The sequence below is a fragment of the Pelophylax lessonae genome (genome assembly GCF_965119305.1).
Source record: "Pelophylax lessonae genome assembly, chromosome: 3".
Classification (NCBI taxonomy): Eukaryota; Metazoa; Chordata; class Amphibia; order Anura; family Ranidae; genus Pelophylax; species Pelophylax lessonae.
In genome coordinates this window covers 514,602,311-514,628,565 of record NC_138770.1, presented here as the reverse complement: position 1 = coordinate 514,628,565, position 26,255 = coordinate 514,602,311, and the positions used below count along the sequence as shown (strand labels likewise).

At 40.4% G+C, this 26,255-nt stretch overlaps 1 protein-coding gene across 2 annotated transcripts in view; it reads left to right on the top strand.

Moving 5' to 3' along the window:
* Nucleotides 1–25,744, top strand: part of MTHFD1L (methylenetetrahydrofolate dehydrogenase (NADP+ dependent) 1 like) — a 562,387-nt gene extending 536,643 nt beyond the window's left edge. Inside the window, exon 28 of one of the 2 annotated variants that reach the window (XM_082251220.1) lies at nucleotides 25,447–25,744. The gene's annotated coding sequence lies outside the window, so the exon portion shown is untranslated. Of the gene's footprint in view, nucleotides 1–25,376 lie in introns of both variants that reach the window. The other variant, XM_082251219.1, reaches the window with a different exon arrangement.
* The last annotated feature ends 511 nt before the right edge of the window (nucleotides 25,745–26,255 follow it).

Here is a 26,255-nt window from a genome sequence, read left to right as displayed (position 1 = left end):
AATGTATCGCTTAACTGCTTTTATCTGCTGACATTTCTAATATCTAAAGGTTTTTTATTTAAACAGTGCAAGAAGAAATTGTAAATCATGACAAGTTGCTTGTAACCTACTTCCAAAATATTCACTTTTCAACAGTAGGACTATGCCTTTGTTACGTCTGGTTGTTTTGCAGTATTTTATTAGGCGTACATGCCTTAAGTTCTTGAGATATAAAATGGTTTTTATCCCACACACCTCTCTTGTGCTGCCTCTATACCGCTTAATGACTTCTAGTCTGAAAAAGGCTGAATGGTTTTGCTATTGAAAAGCCTCTAAAACCAAACATTGCATTGAATCACACTAATCTTCCCAGTCTTGGATATAAAAGCAGACACCTTTTCTTTACTTTAGTAAGCTATGTCCTAGAGAAATATAACCTATAACCCTAAAAATTATAAAGTAAATCTATGATTTCATTGTCTGTATTCTTATACAATGAAAACAAACCATTGCTAATATTTTGTTGAATATTTTAGTTATTGCTAAGCTTTCCTCGTTGACTCCTTTTTATCTAGATCTTTAGTGAGACCTCATTCATAATACTGTTGAGTTCTGAAGACCTCACTTACAAAAAGATATTGATAAGATTGAACAAGTCCAGAAACTGGTAACAATGGTGGTTTGGGGGATAAAATATATCTAGAGCAACTCAAGGAACTTAATATGTACAGTCTGGAGGAAAGAAGGGAAAGGGGAAACATGATTTAAACCTTAAATACATCAAGGAGGCGAATAAGGTTCTGGAGGGCAGTTTTTTTCAATATGAAACCAAAATCAAGAACCTGGGGACATGACCTCAAACTTAACTGGAGGAAAGTTCAAAACGAATCTTAGTAAGTATTTTTACTGAAAAGGGTAGTTGGTGTTTGGAATAAACTTCCAGCAGCGAAAGTAAATCAGTCAACAGTAAGTGGCTTCAAACACGCTTGGAACAAATATAGATCTATCTCCGACCAAAAAAGTTAACAAAAAAATCCAAAAAAAAAATGCAAAACCCGTACACAAAAATAAAAAATGAGCAGACTCGATGGACTATTCCGTTATTTTTTCTGCCATCACTTTTCTATGTTTCTATGCGAGAGTACCATTGAATTTCCCAATATACTTAATGTGCAGAACTGTAGTTTTCATACTTTTTTTTTATACTGAATAGGCAAAGAATAAACTAAAAATGTATTGTAATGAAAAAAGTCTTAATACCGTTTATAGAATAGTGTGACCATGCAACATAATCTGATAGTTTTAATAATCCGTCTCTCTCTGTCTGTCTCTCTCTATATATATATATATATATATATATATATATATATATATATATATAAATAAAAAAAATCAATGCATTAAAAGACTGGCAGGTAGGAAAAAAAAATCAATGCATTAAAAGACTGGCAGGTAGGAAAAAAAAATCAATGCATTAAAAGACTGGCAGGTAGGAAAATCTTAACTTGTTTTTAATGTGGTTGTAATGTGTATTAAGTAGATGAACAATCCTTTTTTTCAATTCAGCCACTTCAGGTTTAAAGCATTTATTTAGAACACATCTGTTTTCCCACCTTTACTTTTGCTTGTGCTGATCTCCACTCCCACTGCATATGAAAATAAAGTACTTATCTGTCCAAGGTGACATGGGAGAGACAAATACGGCTATAACTATGGGCACAATAATTCTTAATGGCACCCCCACACTTCTTGCAAACGTGTGCATGTTTGCGAGCCCCAAAATACATGGTCCCGCAGTACCAGGTTTGGTGCAGTTTTCAAAGTGGTGCAGGTACCTTTTTTTTTTTTTTGCGCGCTGCTTGGGCATAGGACAGCCTGTTAACGTTAATAGGCTGTCCTTGGCTGCATCTCGTGGTGTGAACAGAGCCATAGCTTAAAAATTTCAGTAAATATTTATTTTAAAAAATAGACTTTACTTGATATCCTCTCTATTTCAAGAACATCGATGCCAACCTATGACATTTATTTAAAAGGGTTTTCTTAGCCTAAGTAAATATTTTCAATGCCCGAACCACTGAATTGTTACATGAAGGGAACCCTTGCACCTTCTCTCCCCAGACTGGTATCCATCACTATACCTGCAGGCAAAATCTAGTACTGCAGGCTGAAGGCATGAAAATAACAGGATAATTACAGATCATTATTCAGTTTTTAATGCTGTGATAGTTTTGCTGACAATTACTAGGCTATACAACACTGTACCCAAAAAAACATTTATGGCAATATATAATAACCATTGTGTTAGTTTTTGCTATTTTACTCTTTTTTTTTTTTTTTTTCTTTTTACTACTAAAAAGGAAAAAAGGCTAAAAATTCAAGAAAACTGGTTTTCTGACTGTCTATTGCATTTTTTGAGGCCCTAAAATGCCAGGACAGTAGAGACACCCCCAAAATTGTTTAGTTTAGGATGTATCGTATACTGTGCATCAGAGTGTATGGCTCAGTACTATGTAATGCACAGAACAGGTTTTCAGATTTCAGTGGCCAGTTTTTAGTGCCCCTTTATGGTGGTGGCAAGTGGGGAGTCTCCCTTTAAAAAGTTGATCAGTGGTGAGTGCCCCTCTTGGTCAGTCGGATGGTCTGTGTGCCCACTTTATAGTCAATATGCCCCATTGCTGCTCCGTGTGTGCTTTTCTTGGTCAGTGTATCTTTGTGGTCAGTGGGAGCAAGCAGTGTTACTTGATTGAGGCCACCAAATACCGCTTTGTTTTCAATGTTGCCGTATTAAAGTGATTAATTACTTAAGCCCCGGAAGATTTTACCCGCTTCCTGACCTATTTTGCGATTCGGCACTGCGTGACTTTAACTGACAATTGCGCGTTTGTGCGACGCTGTACCTAAACGAATTTGACGTCCTTTTTTTCCCATAAAAAAGAGCTTTCTTTTGGTGGTATTTGATCACCTGTGCGCATCACTTTTACAAAAATAACAATATTTTTCACATTTTTTTATATGAAATTCCCCCCAAAAAAATGTAAAAATCAAAATTTTTTTTACATTTTCGGCCAATTTGTTTTATGCTACATATGTTTGGTAAAAAAAATCGCAAAAAGCATATTTTGATTGGTTTGCGCAAAAGTTATCGCGTTTACTAACAAAGGGAAATATTTTTGTCTTTTTTTTTTTTGTGGTACTGCGACATTGCGGCGGACAGATCGGACCCTTGACTGACATTTTTGACACTTTTGGGGTTACCAGTGACATTACTACAGTAATCAGTGCTATAAATATGCACTGTTACTGTAAAATTACACTGGCAGTGAAGGGGTTAACTTTTTTTGAGACGGAGGGGTTATGTGTGTCCCTAGGGGCGTGATTCTAACTGTGATTGGCTGTGGCTTGAGGTGTAGGAACAGTGATCAACGGTCCTACATAGCAGAACCGTATGATCACTATTCCTACACAGGGGAGAATGACAGGCGGCTTGTTTACATTAGCCGCCTGCTTTTCTCCCTCTCCACCCGACGATCGCGAGTGACCGGCGGACATCGGGTCCGCTGCTCACGCGCGGGATCGCGCCTCCGGCGGCGTGCGCTTGCTCCCGAGACCCTCAGAGGCTAGCGACGTAGTACTACGTCACTTTGTCTGTGAGGGGCTGACCGCCGCAGTAAATAGTCGTGCGGCGGTCGGCAAGCGGTTAAAATATGCCTAAAGCCAAGACTTTTCAGTCTTCTTTTTTGATAGAATAGAGATTGGTTAAAACCCTGCCATTTTGCCATTTTTGCCTTTGCTTTTGTTCACACAGTAGGAAGTGAAAGTAAATTCCATCAAAGTGAAGAAATCCTCTTTTAGACAGTTGTCACAATAGAAAGATTCTTTCTCTATTCCTGTTTTAGTGACGACTTAAGAGAAGCATGGGTTTTCTTTTTGTTTTTTTAAATCCTGCTTACATAGGTGGATGCAGCATTGGTCCAATGTTGCATATGTCCCCCGCCAGCTCTAAGACTAGAACTAAACAATCAAACACTGTTGATCGTTCAGTTCTCAGTACTCCATGAGCAGAGAGCTGGTGACTGTCAGTTACCACTGTCTTCTCTGCTCTGACGTGCTGGGCTGTCTAGGGGGTGAGAGCGGCTGGCTCAGTCTCTCATTGGATTGCTGAGATGCTGAACCAGGTGCCGGTTCAGACTACTGGGTGGCTGGACCGCCTCTGTAATGTCAGCTGAAAAACAGGTCACAGGAGTGCAGAACAAACTGTACTCCCATGATCCACAGGAGAAGTACAGCCAAATGAGCTTTGGCTCTACTTCTACTTTAATATTTACATTTTCCCTCACTTTGAGTCCTGGTGGCAGTGGTCATATCCCATTGGGGTATACAGACAGAAGAAAAAACTTGGCAAAGGAGTAACTCCTCACCACCTTTCTCGAAATGAAAATGTTTTGGCTTTAGATATACTTTAATTGTATCTGAATGAATCCGAGCAATAGAGAGCTCCCTGTTGCTTAAAAGGTGGAAAAAGTCAGAAGCTTAACAGCTTTTGCACACAGTGATTGTACGAACACTTTATATATATATATATATATATATATATATATATATATATATATATATATATATATATATATATATATATATATATATATATATATATATATATATATATATATATAATTTTTTTTTTTTAAATTTGAAAGCGATCAGTATTTACCTTTAAAGGTTTTTGCCAGCCTTAAAAAAAATAGCAGATGGATATTGTTTTTTTGTGAGTGGCACTTCCACTTTTCCTAGGGTTTTTATACTTGAGGCCAATGATCCTACTGTAATAGAGAGACAGTCTAATCTTGTTTCTCTCACTTCAGATGGGTACTAGAAGCCTTTTCTATACATATGACTTTAAATGCAAGTTTCACATGGTTACCAATGTGAGCCTAATTTTTTAAGGCTGAAACAATGAGTAGCAGCTATTCTATTTACTTATACTATTTATGTAACCTAGAGTCCTCATGACTGTGTCACAAGGAGAACAGTGTTGTTTATCCTCCTGATGTTGAGTTAATTCACTTAGACTTCATTCCAGTGAATCATGTGTTTGTCGTACTCAATTTTCTTCTGCATTCAGCGGATGTTGAGAGATAAAGATGGGCTATGGAGGAGCCACGCATTTCTACCTCAGAGCAAACTAAACTAAAAAAAAAAGTTTGTACCTCAAGGGGAACTTTCTCGATTGTTTTCTTTTCATGGTTTCTCCATAATGTTTAGATATGATAATGGATATGTGCTTTAAAATATTCATCCTTCCCAAAACTGTTATTTAAGTAATGAGCGGGACAAGAAATGGGCTTACTGACTTTTTTTAAAAAACTTTTTTGACCCCGACATTGTAGTTTTAGATTCTTTTGACTATTTTGGATGGGCTGGCCAAGATTATTACAATAAGACTGTCATTATGAGTTTTTATGGTCTGTGCATATGTTTTAATAATGATTCAGTATTAAAATGATAGCCAGCCTCAAAATACTGACTTATGTGGGTATGATATACAGTATTAAAGTATATGTGACTGATCATACTTACCCTGCTGCTTTGATAATGTGTAAAACCATTGTGCACACCAAGATTCCAAATTAAGCTGCAAGCAAAAATGTGAAAAATCACTTCCAATATTGTGTAAAAAATTCTGCCCTATTCAACCCTATGTAATGAGTCACAAATAATTGCCTATGTATGCCCTCTGCTGTGTGCGGGCAGTGTGCTCTGTGATAACTGAGTCCTTTGTACTCAGCTCATCACAGATCGGAGTAAAGGGCCAATCACAGTGACCCTTTACCTTGTGATTAGCTGTTTCCAATGACAGCTGAACATGGATGTTAACACAAGACAGTTATTGGCTTTTCTTTCCTGACGCTGACGGGGGAAGGAGAGAAGAAGGGGCAATAACCGGCTTGTGTTTAAGAGACATTGACACTGATAATCAGGGCATTGATTGTCCCAACAGTGCCCGCTAGTGCTGCCAGTTAGTGCCCACCAGTGCTTCCTCATGGGTGCCCATGAGTGCAGCCTGTCAGCAGTGTTAAGTTTGCCATCGCATTGTTATTCCGTTTTAATCTTTTGACTAAAATGCTGTTTTAGTCCCATTTTGGTCATGTGCAATTGTTTGTTAGTTTTAGTCGCATTTTAGTCTAATAAAATCTCCAGTACATTTTAGTCGAATAAAAAAAATTAGTCAACTAAAATCTAATGTGTTTAGTTAAATTGTAACGCATTTAAGCATTTCTAAAGAATTTCCAAACTCGCTATAAAATGTTATATATGGTATTAAGATTTGAAGGGCAGTCTAAGGGGGCCTGTAATGCTGGACGTTGGTCTAAGGAGGCCTGTAATGCTACACCGTGCTCTTGACGGTGGCTGTAATGCTACCCAGTGCTCTGGACGGTGGCTTTAATGCTACCCAGTGCTAAGGACGGTGGTTTTAATGCTACCCAGTGCTCTGGACGGTGGCTTTATTGCTACCCAGTGCTCTGGACGGTGGCTGTAATGCTACCCAGTCTCTGGACGGTGGCTGTAATTCTACCCAGTGCTCTGGACAGTGGCTGTAATGCTACCCAGTGCTCTGGACGGTGGCTGTAATGCTACCCAGTGCTCTGGACAATGGTCTGAGGCCTGTAATGATGCACAGTGCTCTGGACAATGGTCTAAGGAGGCCTGTAATGATGCACAGTGCTCCGGGATGGTGGTCTGACTCTGAGAGACCTTGCCAGTGGTCATAGGAGGCCTGTAATGCACACGCACACAGTGCTCTGGACAGACGGGGGTCTGCAAAAGGGCTGAGGCCTGTAATTGTAATGTACACTCTCAGTGGGTGCTCTCTGCTCTGGACAGTCGTCGTTGAGTGGTACTCTTGTTGGGACTCAGGTGCTGCTCTGGATGGTAGTCTGAGGGCTGTAATGCTGGCTGCACAGTTGCTTGCTTGCTGGGAGCGGAAGCAGGTGGAGCTCCGTGGAAACCACAATTTGGATAAACGTCCCTGCCTCACATTTTCGTTTATTTAAGAAAACTGAATTGATTTTCATCACTGGATGAAAATGTGTACTTTTCGTTAAGTTTTCGTCACTGTAAAAATACAGCTGATGAAAATTTTGACAAAAGTTTTCGTTGACGAAATTAAGGGAGATGTACAGCCAAAGCTCATTTGGCTGTACATCAGGACAACTATTGGTTGTGCACTCTAAAAATATGGCTTTTATGGAAGAGTGGAGAAAGCCATTGTTGAAAGAAAGCCAAAGGAAGTCCTTTGCTCTGGTCAGATAAGACCAAAATTTAACTTTTTGGCCTAAATGCAAAACGCTGTGTATGGTGGAAAACTAACACTGCACATCACCCTGAACACACCATCCCCACCCTGAAACATGTTGGTGGTAGCATCATGTTGTGGGAATGCTTTTCTTCAGCAGGGGTAGGTGAGCTGGTCAGAGTTGATGGGAAGATGTATGGAGCCAAATACAGGGCAATCTTAGAAGAAATCTTGTTAGCATCTTCAAAAGACTTGAGACCTTCCAGCAGAACAACGACCCTAAACATACAGCAGGAGGTACAATGGAATGTTTTAGATCAAAGCACATTCAGTCAAAGCCCAGACCTAAATCCAATTGAGAATCTGTGGCAAAACTTGAAAATTGCTTTTCAGACGCTCTCAATACAATTGGACAGAGCTTGAACTATTTTCAAAGAAGAATTGGAAAACATGTCACACTGCAGATGTGCAAAACTGGTAGAGACCTACCCAAAAAGACTTGCAGCTGTAATTGCAGCGAAAGGTGGTTTTACAAAGTATTGACTCGGGGGCTGAATACAAATACACACCACACTTTTCACATATTTATTTGTAAACAAAATTTGAAAACAATTTATTTTCCTTCCGCTTCATAATTATGTGGCACTTGTTGGTCCATCACAGTAAGTCATTTACATAAGAAATACTGTCTCTGCCCTCTACAGGAAACCCAATACCAAAACTAAAAGGCTCCTCCCACCACCTCATGGGAAATTGTGGTTATCTGCTCCCTCTCAGGGTTACTAACCTATTTGTGGGTAAGGTGTAGTAAATCCCTCTCCCTTGGGGCTGTCTATTTTCTTCCTGGTGCAGACCGGTTCCGGAAGCCTCTTGGTTTTCCTCAGTGCTGTGTCTCTTCGAGTTGTACCTGCAGTGGGGCCAGTACATGGGCTGTTGCAGTGGTGCGACTGTTTTTCCCCAGTGGTGTTTTTCCAGCATGCCTGGGTGTATCGAGATGACGGCCCATTAGTCACTTCTGGTGGACCAAGGAAGCGGCAATAATCTACTTCTGGTTTTCTGTCCTATGGGTTCCCGTCTTTGTTTTGGGTGTTTATAAGATGGCAGCCACTGCTACTTTGAGCGCCTGGGAGCTATTTCTGATTTAAGAGGAGCTGGGGCAGGCTGGATGCCAGGACACAGATCTAGGGGACAGACTGCAGTGGCTGATTAGTTTCTTACCTTGCCCTAGGCTGTAGCAGCACATTAGTGGAGCTCTACTCATCCCAAGATGCAGGAAGGTGATGCAATGGACTTTAAAGCCAGTACCCCTACAGCAAAGCTTGGTGCCTCTTCAGATTGGTCTAAGTCCCCAAAGCAGGAGGGACTAATGGGATGTGTCTGAAGAATAAAAATGGACCTTTTATACCATGCTTATTACCTAGGGTTGAATTGTGCATCATATATACCATGCTTTTTGGGTGGTCTTCCAATATGTTTGCTTTAGGTTGCCACTAAACAGCCTCGTAGGCCTAGGAAGAAATGTGGAAACTGTGGCTCCAATCTCTCAGGTGCTTGCGCTAAGAAACTTTGTAAAGTGTATGGTGTCAGTGGCAAGGTCTAAGTCAGTCTCCTTAATGACTTAATAATAAATAAAGGACTTTGTGTTCTATGCGGCATGAGATGATATCTACATTTTAGAACAGCTGTTTCAAATCTGGTTCCCTCCACTTCTCGGTTGTTTTCTTCTAGTGAGTCTAGTACCTGCAGACTGTCAGTTTAGAGGCGGTTTGTGAATCCGATGTTGAAGGGTCTTCTCGCTCATAAGGGGAAGTGAGCTCAGAGGAGGGGGAAAAAAGGCGCTGAGGAAGGTTATGCTAGCCGATTTCTTTTTCTGGTTGAGGAGACTGATCAGTTACTCAAAGCCATTTATGCTTCTGAACAGACTGAGGATCAGCCATCCCAAACTGTGCAGAATATTATGTACATAGGGTTGCGGAAAAAAAGGGCAGGACTTTTCTGGTCCATAACTCTCTTAAGGATATGATTCCTAAAGAGTGGAAGGATCAAAGAAACAAATTGTTTTTCCTAAGCAGAGGTTCCCTTTTGGATCTGAGGAAGAGATCTTTTTTAAATGTCCTAAATTAGGCGCACAACTGTTCTAGGTCTCCAAGGATTCTGATTTGAGGATTAAGGTTTCCAACTTTTTTGGCCAGGAACCGTGATGTTTGGGTTGACTGACTTATTGAGCTCCTTTCCTCTGACACTCCTGGATTTCAGATTTGGGAAGCTCTACCACTAGTTTACAAATTGGTGGCATCTCTATCGGATACAGCAGTGGAGAGTCTCAGAGCCACTGCTGGTGCCATGGCACTCCTAAATTCTGCCCGCAGGGCTATTTGGCTGGGAAGGGGACTTGTCTTCCAAATCCAAACTTTGTGGCATCCCTATTGAGGGCAATTTATTGTTTGGGTCTGGTCTTCAGACTATATTGACTCATTCTTCAAAGAATGGAGGCAAGTTTCCTGTTAAGTAAACATTTCGTTGCAAGAGTTCCTTTCAGATTCAGCAGGGCAAATCCCAGTTTGATAACAAGAAACCCCAGGCTAATAAGTGCTGTTCGTTCGACAAAAACAAGGGTAAAGGAGGATACTTATTCACTGCCCATTACCCAACTCCTAAAAGTGACAAGCTACGCAAGGTTAGGGGGCAGGCTTTCTCTTTTTTTACTCTCCTTAGGAACAGATAGGGGCAAGTCATTTTGCTTTACATATAGAATGGGTTACAATTTAGTTTGCCTCGCCTCCTCCCCAAATTTTGTTTTGCAAAAGCTGCCGAGAGACGGGAAGAGAGCAGAGGCTATTTTTTCAGTGTTTTCTCATTTAGCTTAACAGGAAGCGATCTTTCAGGTTCCGCCAGAACAGCATTAACAAGCTGTTCCAAATGGAGAGCATCTATGCGGTGAAAAATATTCCCTTTTCAGGTAGTTCTATGGTCTCCTTGGATCTGCAGGATGCATATCTCCAAGTGCCTATTCACCAATCCTATCAGAAATTCCTGAGGTTCGTGATATGTTCAGAGCGGGGATTGCCACATTGGCAATTCCAGACTCTCTCCCTTTCGGTCTTTTGACAGCCCCCAGGATATTCACAAAGATAATGTCAGAACCTATGGCTGCCTTTCATCTTAAGGCCATTTCCATAATCCCTTATTTGGATGTTTTTTTTTCTCAAACAAAAGAGAAATTATGCTTGATCCTAAATTTGGGGCTAGAAAGCTTAAAGTCACCTGGCTGGTTAATGAATCTTGACAAAGCCAGATTGATTCCAGCACAATTAAGAGTTTCTGGGTTGCAGGGTAGACTCTTTCTCAGGAACTTTTTCGAACAGAGCCAAAGACTCAAAAGTTGGTCTCCTCGGAGCCTCCAGAATAAACAGCAGGCATCTCTGATGTATATCATGTAAATTCTAGGGTTGATGACTGCAGCCATACTAGGGGTCTCTTGGGCTCAGCTGCACTGGAGAAACCTGCAGGCCTTCTGGTTAGCCTTGTGGGACCATGGACAGGGTGATTGTGATGGAACCGCCTGTCCCCCAGCTTGGGTGCTTCCTCCAATCTACACCCAGAAACCAGGTATTATGGCTGAGCACCCAAGGACTAGATGACACTAGCTTAGGTTCAAACTATGATCACATTACCCTAACAATGCGAACTGTAAACACGAATATGATTAACCTAGCAAAGGAACAGCCAACATTAAGCTAATTTAACAGTAAGCTATTTAACAACTAGTCACATAAACAAGCCTAGGTGATCAGACCTTCAGGCAACAAGCCACAACCCTTGATACACAAAGTGTACACATTATTATAAGCATAAACACATAAACATCCCACAATGGTTCGATAACAAGGTAAAGTGGACACAATATTAGTCATTTCTCCACGAGATAAACTATAGGTGACTTAGTTAACAATGGGAGTTCACACCTAGGAGGCACACAACGGGAAAATGATACCATGGGAGAAAAACACCTTGGTAAACAGATTATAGCAGGAGACCCCAGCATCAAGTTGGTTTGAGCTGATTATATTAACATAGACTCTGAGTCTGTCTAAAGCAGTCATTGCTGGTTTGGGCACAAAGACAACAAACCAGAGTCTGTGTGTTTTGGGGGGACATGGATTCAAATCATGAAGCAGGACCATTCTGGGGGTCCCAGAAGCCCCCTCAAAAGCCAGGGCCCATAGTCCCTGGGCAAGAGGCTACCCTGCAGTCACCTCCAAAAGCCTCTGTCCTGGTTGGGTTTGTCACAGTGATTAAGCTCCCAGAGGAAGTTTTGATCAATCCCGATTGGTGAATTCACACACAGAACCTAGCGACAGGAGGACCCTAAACTCAGAGAGAGTTGTACAAGATAACTACAGATGCCAGAACCTGGGGGTGGGGAGCTCATGCAGGTCCCTTTAATGCGCAGAGGGCCTGGGGTCCGGACTTGTACTTTAGGGAACTTTAGCAGTAAGTCATGCCCTGAAGTCCTTTTCGAAGTCCATTCCGGACAAAAGCGCTAATCTTCTCAGACAAAGCCACTACAATGGCTTACATAAACAAGCAGGGAGGGCACAAAGTCTCCAAGCTTGTTGTCACTATCCTAGATCTTGCTTTGGGCAAAGAAGAATCTGGGTTCCCTGAGAGCAGTTCATCTTAGGTGCTCAGACAACAACCTAAGCTGAAATCCTAAAACGGTGGTCCTGCTAGTGACAATGGGTTTCATACTGTATTTCTTTCTATCTACCCCACATGCGCCTGTCATGGCTCCCTCAGCTCCCTGGATAGATGGTTCTAGAGGCCCCTCCACCGCAGGTTCCATGAGGAAACAGGTCAGACTGATCTGTAAGCATTAATCATGACATACATTGCCCTATTAGGCTTTGTTACTTGATATCTTCAATGTCATTTTCACACGTACTCTTTCTGTAGATTGTCGACTGTGCCAGCTCCTAAAGAAGTGTATTTAACATGAAACGTGTAGAGCATGGGTGTCCAACCTTTTGGCTTCTCTGGGCCACATTGAGTATAGAGAAGATGTCTCGGGCCGCACGCATATAAAATATATACTATAGTTAAAGTATATAAGTAATAAAACGCCGCCGCGCCCTTCCCGTGCTGCCGCGCCCACCCCCCCCAGCACTAATTTAACACACCTAGTGGATGATCCCCTCCAAGGCTGCCTCTGTGGCCGTGCCCCCAACTCGACTTCCTTCCTCCCCAGAAAAAAAAAGTCAGGGGGCAGTGGGCCGCATTGCCTGAGGTTCTGGGCCGCATGCGGCCCCCGAGCCACAGGTTGGACATGCCTGGTGTAGAGCATATGTGCATATATGGATACAATCTCTATGTATTATGTATATTATTTATTGGTTCTTGTATTGTCATGTATTTTTGCACATTTTTCAAAATGCATTGGTCCACATTTTATGCATTCACTGTCTGTATTTTATTATATATTTCTTTACCAACTTTGCCATACAATTAAACTGGTCCACATTCTTGATTTTATCGTATGTGTATTGGTTTATTTTGCATGTACTTTTACTTTAACGTTATATGGTCATGTTTGACACACACACCTCACTTTAAGCCCAACCTTCCTTTTGTTTTTTCGATTTAGGGATGGAGATACAATAATTTTTGTAAGCTCATACAAAGTCCCATTCCCCCCCCCCCCTCTTTTGTAAGCTGAAATCCTAGGGAGTGGGAGCTAAATTTGGAGGTCTGCTCAGATCACAGCCACATTGGGTACTCCAGAGCAGAGCCAAAACTAAGGAGGGAGGGGGAGCACATGCCACGGGTGAAAACTTGAGGTGGACTTCAAATTGTCTACAGTGCTAGCTGGTATTTGGGAGGTTGGATAGGGTTGGACTGATCTGGCTGAGCTGCATTCACACCACCGGCTGCTTTGTGAGCCTGCACTGCCACTGATTTCAGGGGCAGTGCAGGCTCACAAAGCAGTGCTGACACTAGCTGGGATTTGGGAGGTTGGATCGGGCTGGACTGGCGCAGCTGAGCTGCATTCACACCATCGGCTGCTTTATGAGCCTGCACTGCCGCTGATTTCAGGGGAGCCAGGACCTGGACCCCGGGGATTCAGCCTGCTACCATGCTGCCTTGAACTTAGACCTGGACAGGAGGGGCAGCTGTGATGGCATTTGCTAGAACGGATCAGCTGTATTTACCTTCTGCAGCCACTGAAAGCCAGATCCAGTGGCTGCAGGAGGAAAATATGGCGATTAGTTCTAGAAAATGCCACCCTCGCCACCCCTCCTCTTCAGTGCTTCCGGCTCCCCTTTCTTAACTCTCCCGCCGACTGCTGTGGTATGTGTCAGGATGGAGAGCAGGGGAAGGGGCCTGTAAATGTCATTTACTGGCCCCTTCCTTTTCTGAATAAATACTGTGAGTTATCTGTACTGATCACTCACTCTGTTTATTAATAAATGAACCATAGTAAAGTGTTTGCTATGGTTCATATTGTGAATGAATGGGAAGTTGCTCAGCACAGAGCACTTCCCATTTATTCAGCTGAGGCTGCAGAGAAAGGGATTAAAGAATCTGTGCCCCTCAATTCCTTTCTGTCTTAAAAAATAAAACAAAATATTGAACTGGAATGATGTGGAGTCAAATTGGGACTTTCACAGTACTACATAGAATGTCTATCAGACAAAATTATATATATAAATATAAAGTTTATTTAGTACATATAAAAACAGTACATAAAATGTGTTTTTAAATGAAAAGCCACATAAGACAAAAATACAATACAAATAGTCCACAACAACAGACTAAACATCTTGAATAAGACTATACATGGTCCAGATAAATTGAATGAACCAAAATACCCTACTGCTCCTGTCAGTTGGAATAGGGTCACCACAAAGTGTGAGGGGACTCACGCCAGGATTAGTGGCATCTAAGGCAACAACCCAACATGTTTTGCGGGAATACCGCTTCTTTAGGGGTTAGACGAGGAGGGTATGTATAAAGATTTCTGTGAATAATAAAATAATATACAATCAGATACAGGTTATACATATACACATGAAGATTTTTTTTCTATAGCAATGCTTGTGAATCCATAATTAGCGGAGGACTAGCACATTAGTATACAGATCAGATATGCAGAGAGTAATGGAAACCAGGCTAATAGATGGAAGAAAGAACACCAGCAGTCCTGAAAAAGCTCTCCCAAGGCACACCGGCAAGAGAAAAAAATAAAATGAAATAGTTGTAAAGAAAATTAATAAAAATAATATACAAATAAAAAATTACTGACATCGTCCACTGCCCTATCGACACCACTCTCTGCCCTACTGACAAAATCCACTGCCCTACTCACACCAACCTCTCCCTTACCCTCCACTGCTCTACCGACAGACACTGTCAACTTATAAGGTAGGCCAAGTTCATATTTTTAGTGACATTTCTTTTAGTAATCTTAGTATATTTTATGGGTACAAGATTTTTGTTTTATGTAACCATGCTCCTTTAAGGCCCTTCAACTTTTAACGCAATTTGGTACGCTATGCACGCCACATTGCTGCTCTCCTTGGGGCACCCAAAGTGTCCCAGGTCTTTTCCAACCCTATAGTGTATACTACAAAAAATATTTGCTGTGTACCCCTAAAGTGTCTGTCTCAGATTGGCTTAACTGCTTTACGAACGCCCGCCGCAGTTAAACTGTGACAGGCAGCCTCTCCTGGGCAAACCAAAGTAGCTATATTTCCTTCGCGCGCAGGAGGGATGTTTACATTCCTTGTAATAGGAATAAAAGTGATCTAAAGTTGTTTTTTTTTTTTTTAAAAGACAGTGTAAAAATAAGATAAAATAAATAGGAAAAAAAATTAAAGCGCCCGTTGGCTCATGCGCAGAAGCGAACGCATACGCTATCGCGCCCACATATGTAAACGGTGTTCAAACAACATATGTGAGGTATCGTCGTGATCGTTGGAGCGAGAGCAATAATTTGACCTCCTCTGTAACTTAAACTAGTAACCTGTAGAAATTTTTAAAGTGTCGCCTATGGGGACTTTTAAGTACCAATGTTTCCTACCATTCCACAAGCTGGAATTTTAAAGCATGACATATTGGGTATCTATTTACTTGGGGTAACATTATTTTTCACATTATTAAAAATAATTGGCTAACTTTACTGTTTACTTATTTTTAAATTCAAAAAAGTGTATTTTTTCCAAAACAAATTGTGTTTGGAAGACCCCTGCGCAAATAGTGTGTTAAAAAAAATTTGCAATTATCTCCATTTTATTCCCTAGGGTCTCAGCTAAAAAAAAAAAAAAAAAAAATATATATATATATATATATATATATATATATATATATATATATATATATATATATATGTGTGTGTGTTTGGGGGTTCGAAGTAATTTTCTAGCAAAAAATGATTTTAACTTGTAAACAACAAGTATCAGAAAAAGGCCCGGTCCAGAAGTAGTCAAAAAATATGACTGAGGGGTCATTGTTGGAATTCCAAATGACACATAGCATGGGGAGATTGAAAAATAAAAAATTATTTAAATATATTAGTAGTAAAAAAGCGAGGTCAGAGCACATTGGCCTCATAAAGCATGATCAGGGGAAGTTAGTTCTAAATAAGGAGAAGGCAACTGTAATGCTTTCTTAAGATTTATTAGGGAAAAGGTGGGCACGGGAATCAAGGCTGTATAACTAAGAACGCATCAGTGTGTACTCTTGTCGCTTATAGAACCTGTTGTCCAAATAAGATTTAAAAAACTTAAGGCAAATAAATCACCAGGAGCAGATGGCTTACACCCAAGAGTCCTCAAAGAACTCAGTCAACTTATAGCCATATTCTTAATTTTTATGGACAGCAAACTGACAGGAATAGTACAAAGGGATTCACGAAAGGCAAACATGGCACTATTATTTTTTAAAAAAGGTCTGAAACCTATACCTGTGAATTTACACCAGAGCTAAAACAATAATCCTGCCACTTTATAAAACTCTGGTTTGGCCACATCTGGAGTATGCTGTCCAGTTCTGGTCACCAATCCTCAAAAAGGATGTGCTGGACCTGGAGAGAGTACAGAAAAGGGCAACAAAATTAAGGGGCTGGAGGACCTCAATTACAAGGAACGACTACAAATATTAAACTTGTACACCTTGGAGAAGAGACTCTTGAGAGGAGATATGATCGCGATATAAAAATACCTCAAAGATGATTCTAGCGTAGGGAGTAAACTATTCAGTCTTGGAGTATAAGACGCGTGGTCACTCAAATTGGAAGAGCAGTTTAACCATAAACTGAGTAGGGGGTTTTCCACTGTCAGGGCGATAAGGATGTGGACCTCACTTCCACAATCGGTGTCAGCAAGTAGTTTTGTTTCAAAAAACTTAGATGGGCATCTTAGCGAGCTCGATATGCACTGATGTATAGTCTGGTTAAAAAAAAAAAGTCTGTCTAGTTCAACCGATCAAACGGTAAAAAAAATATCCTACAATCCTATACCCACAGTTGATCCAGAGGACGGCAAAAACCCCAGCAAAGCATGATCCAATTTGCTTTAGCAGGGGAAAAAAAATCCTTCCTAATCCCCCAAGAGGCAATCAGATTCCCTGGATCAAACTTTACTTATAAATGTTAGTATCCAGTTAAATTTAGGAAAGAATCCAGGCCATTTTTAAAGCAATCGACTGAGCTGGCTAGAACCAGCTCTTGAGGGAGCTTATGCCACAATTTCACAGCTCTTACTGTGAAGAAACCTTTTCTGTATTTGGATTTACAGTAAATCTCTCTTCCTCCAGACGTAAAGAGTGTCCCCTTGTCCTCTGTGATGACCTTTTAAAGTGAATAACTCAACACAAAGTTCACTATATGGGACCATATATGTATTTATACATGTTTATCATAATATCCCCCCTTAAGTTCCTCTAATCTTTTCTCATAGCTGAGCTCCTCTGTGCCTCTATCAGTTTGAGTGCCCTTCTCCACACTTTCTCCAGTTCCCCGATATCCGATATGGGTATAATTTTTTGACATGAGCACACACAAGCCCCACACGGGTTGCCTTTATTCAACTTTACCAGTCATGGAAACTTAGTCTCTGCAGGGAATTAAGTTTATGATTAATGTGATAGTCAAGGTTTTTCATAAGGTAGTGTTTTTTGCAAACTGCAGTATCCCTCAGAAACAAATCAAATGTATTCATTACAGAACAAACCGTTTTGTGTTACTGTACTTTGCACATTAATCATTGCCATTTGCACTTATTAAATGAGCACAGTAGCTTCAACAAATTGTAAGGTTTGGTTCAGAAGCAATTTTCCACACCTGCGTTGTACTATATCTGTTCTTTGTTAATTTTTGGAAACTGCTTACTAAAATAGGCAAATGGGAATTTTAGCTTTGTCTAGCCTGCATTTTACATTACTGCAGTTTTTGACATATTTTTAACATATTAACTGGCTTTGTTGAACTGAGGAGTTCCCTTGATTCCCAAGTGATCATTGACACAGTTTACATATTGTTTTTGTTACATATTTCTTGGCTTACTTACTGGTCTCTGCTTTGCAATCTGTCTGCTCTGGTTGTTACTCTGTTTTAGGCCTTTTTATTAATTCACAGGAACATGTACATTACAGGGGCCACAGTAATGCCAAATGTTGTCCACCTGATTTCTCACATTTTTAGATGCATGTCTAATCCGCTTAAGATAATGCATTGCTTATGTGATTGTTCAGGTAGAATCAGATTTCCATTAAGTGCTTTCCTTAATGAACTGCATATGTACAGTTTTTTATAAATATTTCTTAGTTTGTCTGAGTCACCTACTTTATTTTTTTTTTATTCTGAAAATGTCCCGAGGAAATCCTAAAATTCAAGGGCACAGTTAATCAAGTGGTTAAACAAACTGCAAATTATTCAAAAATAGGATTCTGATATAAACTGCCTGATAAACTAAATCTACCTTGGAAAGTTCATTTGAATTGCTATGGAAATGTGTAAACAGATGAAGATTACTTCCATGGATAGCCAACGTTATTCAGGAAAAATTATTTGGCTGGTCATGAGCTTGGAGTGCTCATAAGAATGCCAGTTAACAGAAAATCAAAAGTATGCCTAAAGCCTTGGGAATAGATAACGGAAGTATAGATTACCATCTTAGTATTTTTAATTTATTATTCAGAGATAGAGGTAGTTCACTAGAGTACCAGAATCCTTTGTCATTACTATGGCACACTTATTGCTATCTCAAAAAAAGTTGAAGCCTGATGTATCAGTGTGATTGTAGTAAATAGTTTAGGCACTGGGAAAAGCCCTTGTTTAGCCCTTGCCAGTGCCCCAAACGGGTGGGAGGTATTGGCATACCCGTTATTCGCAAATACTACAAGGCACTTGCCCTTCAACGGATATTGGATTGGCACCATGGTGTGTCCACTAAACTATGGATCCCCCTCAAAAAAATTTCTGGCAGGCTGCAATCTCTCCTATTCCCCCTGGCTCCCAGGGGAAAGCCGAAAACTTTCTGAACTAACCTCTCCCACAGCCATCCATGCCTTGAAACTGTGGAATGTTCCAAATAGTCGAGGACGGCGCGCCCTTCAATTTTTCCCTCTTACTCCCCTCGGGGCCTTCCGCTGGTTCACTCAGGGGAACACCTCTCCTCCTTCTGATCCTGGGTAGCTGACGGGAAAATGCAATGTGGCAGATTTGTATAAGACCACGGATAACTGCCCCTGGCTTCTCTGAGAGAACAGTATGACCGTTTTTCCTCTGGACAACTGGTGTTACAGGCAGATGCAGCATTTAATTCGATGTTTGCCCCAAGCAGTTTGCTCTCCCACCTCGGCGTCCCCTTTCAAGAAGCTCTGCATGTCGGGCTCTGTGATTCCACATTCCATATCTGTGTTGTATGGGATGCTGTTGAGATTTTTTATGGCCTCACCCGTACTAGTTCTGTGGACACAAAAATGCAGGAAAAGTGGTTTTAAGTTGCTCAGCCGCTTGTATAGAGTTCCCTCCAAGCTGGCTAGGATCTACCCAACTTTGTCAGATGCATGCTGGAGGGAGTCTGGACATCCGACTCATTTGGTAGGCGTGCCCCAGGTCACAACACTACTGGCAGGCAATTTGATCCCAAGTCAAGGAAATTTTAGACATCAAACTACCTGATTCCCCATAGAAACTCCTGCTTCATATATCGACCCACCTTCTAAATGCACCGAGAAGGTTCCTCTTCCCCTTGCTTCCTTCTACCCCATCCCTCCATCTACCCCCCATCTGGATCTAGGTCCACGTTAAAGGTATTGAGTCCCATAGGCCCCAACGTATGTAGGGTGGCTTGAAGAATCAAATTGTGTTAGTGTTCATTAGTTGTAACACTGTTCTGCTGCTTCCTCGGTCTCTATATACGCCTTATTTGGTGGTTCTTATTTTTTCACTGACTGTTACCCACTTGGACTTGTTTTTTCTTTATTTTTGTCTTAAGTACAATGTGTTCTGTGATTTTTTTTTTCCTTTTGCTTTTTCCGAAGAAAAAATGTAAATAATTACATAAAAAAAAAAGTTAAGGCACCAATCAGATTCAGACCTGCCTTTAACAATTGTTGAAGTAGAGACAGGGTAATGAAGCACAGGCAATTGGTCATGAAGTTTACCATGGTTTCAGTGTTTGCCAGATAATATACAAAAGTGCTGTACATATACAATGTAGTGCAAATTATCATTACCAAAGAAAACTAGAGAATTCAATTATATCAAGGTCCAGTGAAAGTGAAAAAAGTCCAAAAGTGCCAAATGTGAACACTGAAATCTTTAGAAAGTTTCTATATATTCATACACCAATGTGTACCTCCCCCATACAGTAAATGACTCCTGCTTTGACCCCCTATTACAGAGAAGTCAAAACAAGCTTGTTATATGGGCAGGTTTTCACCTTCGAGCTGCCCACAATCTCCACTTTAGGTCAGGACTCGTAGATCACCCTCCAGTTCAACAGTGTATCCTAATTAATGAGAAAAACCAGGGTAACCACATAGTGTAAAACTGATAAAGTGCTTTGATTTGTTACTGGACAGCTTGATCTATAGTAATAGACATCGCTCTTCCCCGCGGACAGCCCTGATCTACGGGTCACCTCTTCCTTCTTCCAGCTTTGTGGCAGCACCGAACATTCCCAACGTTTCCTCTCCATTCCGCTCCCGCCGGTCACTTTCTTATTTGTTTAAGCCAAGTAACATAGTTAAAAAGCAGTAACAGCACATACGTGAATCACGGCCGGTCCCAATAGAGGGGCGGGTCGCTTCCAAGTTCACAAAGAGCAAGGTCATTACCAACTATATCTTTTCCACCGCATTTCGCTATACATAACCTTTTCTGGGAGCCCAGTCCAGTCTTTTAGCAGCACTGATACCCTGATTCTGACCTAAATGCCGTTTTTGGATATACAGTATCTCACAATAGTGAGTACACCCCTCACATTTTTGTAAATATTTTATATCTTTTCATGTGACATGACACTTTGCTACAATGTAAAGTAGTGAGTGAACAGCTTGTAAAACAGTGTAAACTTGCTGACCCCTCAAAATAACTCCACACACAGCCATTAATGTCTAAACTACTGGAAAAAAAAGTGACTACACCCCTAAGTGACCTTGTCCAAATTGGGCCCAAAGTGTCAATTTTTGGTGTGGCCTCCATTATTTTCCAGCACTACCTTAACCCTCTTGGTCATGGAGTTCACCAGCGCTTCACAGGTTGCCACTGGGGACCTCTTCCACTCCATGATGACATCACGGAGCTGGTGGATTTTAAAGACGTTGCGCTCCTCCGCCTTCTATTTGAAGATGCCCCACAGATGCTCAATAGGATTTAGGTCTGGAGATATGCTTGGTCAGTCTATAACCTTTTACCCTCAGCTTCTTTAGCAAGGCAGTGGTCGTCTAAGAGGTGTGTTTGGGGTCGTTATCATGTTGGAATACTGCCCTGCCACCCAGTCTCTGAAGGGAGGGAATCATGTTCTGGTTCAGTATGTCACAGTACATGTTGGCATTCATGGTCCCTCTATGAACTGTAGCTCCCAAGTGCCGGCAGCACTCAGGCAGTCCCAGACCATGACACTCCCACCCCCGTGCTGTAGGAAAGACACACTTGTCTTTGTACTCCTCACCTGGTTGCCGCCACACATGCTTCACACCATCTGAACCAAATAAGTTTATCTTGGTCTCATCAGACCACAGGACATGTTCCCAGTAATCCATGTCCTTAGTCTGCTTGTCTTCAGCAAACTATTTGCGGGCTTTCTTGTGCATCATCTTTAGAAGAGGCTTCCTTCTGGGACGACAGCCATGCAGACCAATTTGATGCAGTGTTTGGCAAATGGACTGAGCACTGACAGGCTGATCCCCCATCCCATCCAACTTTGCTGCAATGTTGGCAGCACGCATAAGTCTGTTTCCCAAAGACAACCTCAGGATATGACGCTGATCACGTGCACTCAACTCTTTTGAGCAACCATAACGAGGCCTGTTCTGAGTGGAACATGCCCTGTTAAACCACTGTATGGTCTTGGCCAATATGCAGCAGCTCAGTTTCAGGGTCTTGCCAATCTTCTCATAGCCTAGGCCATCTTTATGTAGAGCAACAATTCTTTTTTTTTTTTTTTTCAGATCCTCAGAGTTCTTTGCCATGAGGTACCATTTTGAACTTCCAGTATGAGAGCGATAACGCCAAATTTAACACACCTACTTCCCATTCACACCTGGAGCCTTGTAATACTAACAAGTCACATGACACAGAGGTGTGAAAATGTGTAATTGGGCCCAATTTGGACATTTTTACTTAGGGGTGTACTCACTTTTGTTGCCAGTAGTTTAGGCATTAATGGCTGTGTGTGGAGTTATTTTGAGGGGTCAGCAAATGTACACTGTTATACAAGCTGTACACTCACTACTTTACATTGTAGCAAAGTGTCATTTCTTCAGTGTTGTCACAAGAAAAGATATAATAAAATATTTACAAAAATGTGAGGGGGGTGTACTCGCTTTTGTGAGATACTGTAGCTGTGATATTAGAACTGATATCTTTAAGTTATACGTTTTCTTGAAGAATTGTTCCCAATATTCTAATTTATTTGGATTCGTCCTATTCTGGTAAATCACTCAAAGGGGACCATCTAACCACTGTTTGTAACTATAATGGTCAGATAGTATAATCCTGATACAATTTCAAAAACCTTGTTGGCAAAAAAATGTTTATTGCAGTCTCAATGCCCCTAGTATCCAGATTCCTATGGATGATCTAAAGCAAAAAAAAAAAATGTGTGACCCATTCTTATAGGTTATACCTGAGGAGCAATACAATTGGAAAAAAGATTTATATGACCTTTCTCTATTCTTCTGTGTGAACTCTTCCCAAATAATATAGTGGAAAGGTGGGTACAAGGACAATTTTTCAGGGTTCCAAACAGTTGACTTCATATAGCTGCTCAGCTTCACAGGTCCTTTCTTTCTTTCTTTCTTTCTTTCTTTCTTTCTTTCTTTCTTTCTTTCTTTCTTTCTTTCTTTCTTTCTTTCTTTCTTTCTTTCTTTCTTTCTTTCTTTCTTTCTTTCTTTCTTTCCTTTCTTTCTTTCTTTCTTTCTTTCTTTCTTTCTTTTTTTCTTTCTTTTCTTTCTTTTTTTTTTCTTTCTTTCTTTCTTTCTTTCTTTTTTTCTTTCTTTTCTTTCTTTTTTTTTCTTTCTTTTTTTCTTTCTTTTTTTCTTTCTTTCTTTTTTTCTTTCTTTCTTTTTTTCTTTCTTTCTTTCTTTCTTTCTTTCTTTCTTTCTTTCTTTCTTTCTTTCTTTCTTTCTTTCTTTCTTTCTTTCTTTCTTTCTTTCTTTCTTTCTTTTTTTCTTTCTTTCTTTCTTTCTTTTTTTCTTTCTTTTTTTCTTTCTTTTTTTCTTTCTTTCTTTCTTTCTTTCTTTCTTTCTTTCTTTCTTTCTTTCTTTCTTTCTTTTTTTCTTTCTTTTTTTCTTTCTTTTTTTCTTTCTTTTTTTCTTTCTTTTTTTCTTTCTTTTTTTCTTTCTTTTTTTCTTTCTTTTTTTCTTTCTTTTTTTCTTTCTTTTTTTCTTTCTTTTTTTCTTTCTTTTTTTCTTTCTTTCTTTCTTTCTTTCTTTCTTTCTTTCTTTCTTTCTTTCTTTCTTTCTTTCTTTCTTTCTCCATGTTTCCTTAACCACTTTAGCACCAGAGGATTTGGCGCGGTCGTGCGACCTTTTTTTTTTTTCCCCCACAAAAAGAGCTTTCTTTTGGTGGTATTTGATCACCTGTGCGATATTTTTTTTTTTTTTTTTTTTTAGCTATAAACAAAACAAGAGCGACAATTTTGAAAAAATTAAAATTTTTCACTTTTATATGCAATTCTCAAAAAAAAAATGTAAAAATCAATTTGTTTTCTGCTACATATTTTTGGTAAAAAAAAAATATTACAATAAGCGTATTTTGATTGGTTTGCGCAAAAGTTATTGCGTTTACGAACTACGGGAATGATTTATGTAATTTTTATTTTTTTTCTTTAACTAGTTAGTAATGGCGGCGATCTGCTAATTTTTTTTTTTAATGCGGGACTGCGACATTGCGGCGGACAGATCGGACCCCTAACTGATATTTTTGACACTTTTGGGATTACCAGTGACATTACTACAGTAATCAGTGCTATAAATATGCACTGTTACTGTAAAAAAATGACACTGGCAGGGAAGGGGTTAAGTTTACTGGTGATCAAGGGGTTAAGTGTGTCCCTAGGGGCGTGATTCTAACTGTCAGGGGGCATGGCTAGTGAAGTAACCACAGACATGCGATCCTATATAGCAGGATCACATAGCCTCTGTGCTCACTTCAGGGAGAATGACAGACGGCTGTGTTTACGTCTGTCTTTCTCCCTCTGCTGCGGGAGAATGCGAGTGGCCGGCGGCAATCGGAGCCGCCGGTCACACGCGCTGGCTCCCCAGGGAACGAGCGGGTGTGGGAGCACGCCTCCGGCAGCGCGCGATCGCCCCCCTAGCTCCTCCAAGGCTAGCGCCGTACATGTACGACGCTTTGCCTGGGAGCGCCAGACTGCCGCCGTACGTGTGCTGTGGGTGGTCGGCAAGTAGTTAACAGTAATGTTGCTCATAAAGCAAAAACTTTATCAATATAAATGGTTTCTGGTTACACATACATTTGGGACTAATGAAATAAATTGGCACTTATGGGAAATTTTCATACCAGTATCAATTAAAATGTACTGTGTAAAGATCTAAAAGATTTAAAACTCCGCTAAAAACATATGGGAAAGCTAGACAGGGTAAAGGAGTTGTAAAGGCAGAAGGTTTTTTTATCTTAATGAATTTTATGCATTAGGATAAAAAGCCTTCTGTGTACAGCAGACCCTCTAACACTTACCTGAAGTCCCTCTGTCCAGCCATGTCCACATGTGTCTCAGCCGTCTGAGATTCTCCATCCTGATTGGCTGAGACACAGCAACGGTGCTATTGGCTGCCGCTGCTGTCAATCTAAGTCCCCCACTCAGGGAAGAGAGGGGGCGGGGCCAGGTCAGGCCTTCGTGTTTAAATGGACACAGGAAGCTTTGACTCGGCTCGGGTGCTCCATAGCAAACTGCTAGCTGTGGGGGCACTGAACAGGAAGGAGGAGCCAGGATCACAGAAGAGGGACCTGAGAAGAGGAGGATCCGGGCTGCTCTGTGCAAAACCAACTGCACAGAGGAGGTAAGTAATAACATGTTTGTTATTTTTATAGAGAAAACAGAAACTTTACAATCACTTCAAACTTTGTTTTATAACAATGCTGAATATCATTTAAAAGAATATTCATATAATCTGGGAATGGGAATGCTCACTCTGAATAAACATATACAGATAATATATAATGTGTCTTTAGGACCTAAAATGTATATTCTCTTTACGTTGGATTTTTGTTCCCTCCTGATCTGTTCCTGCTATGCTTTGTGCATCAGCCACACAATTGATCTAGTGTCTGCTCAGGTTGAATTAATGGCTTGTTTCTAAAGCCTGCTGTTAAGCAAAATATTAAAATGGGTATCTACTTTCTTTTCCTCCCCAGAATTCTGCACTGCCTTTGCCTGGAATCTGTGTGAATCCCAAGAATGCTTACTATTTCATTTTTCTTTTAGCCAACTGGACCCACTGAGAAACCGCAGCTTTTTTACATTCGCATCCAATCTTTCCAAGAACTGAAATGTTAAACATGAAGCTACTGGGGCAAAGAATAACTGGCTTACTCATACAGCACTACTTGAAATATCAGACTTACCTCTGAGAAAGCCAACAAGGTTTTTTCTTCATGGACGTTACTCTTTAAATGACACAATACATGCTTGATACTGCTATTTATACTATAACACCATTGTACTGTATTATCTATAAATTACTTATAGTTGCTAAATGTTGGTATTATTTTTTAGCTTGCATATTCAAAAGTTTAATATTGGCAGTTAGTGTTGCATTGAAAAATCTAAACTAGTAATACCTTTTTTTTTGGTATTACTAGTTTAGAAGTCCAGATAAAACTCGTACAGCATTTGTAATAAGACCAGTGCATGACCAGTGAGAGTTTACATACAATAGCTATGGGCATAGGAAGTCTTCTGATGAACACTCATTAAAGTGTCAAGCCCGAATCCTTTCCCCCCCCCCTTTTTTTTTTTTTGGATACAATGGGGGAAGGATTACTTTCCCACTGTAGACAAAAATGCTTGTTGCTATTCGAGGCTTCGATGGAGATATTTTCCCCTCACTTACTGTCCAGTTGGCATCGGCTTCACCATCCAGAAATTGAAGAAAAATCTGCAACAAAGGTTCAGACACAAGCAAAATCTGAAATGGGCTTTAGCCTTCCCCCTACTCTACTTAAGAAAATTTATTTCTATTTTACTGTTGAAGAATTCCCTTTGCTTCTTGTATGGTAAAACAGTCTTCGCAA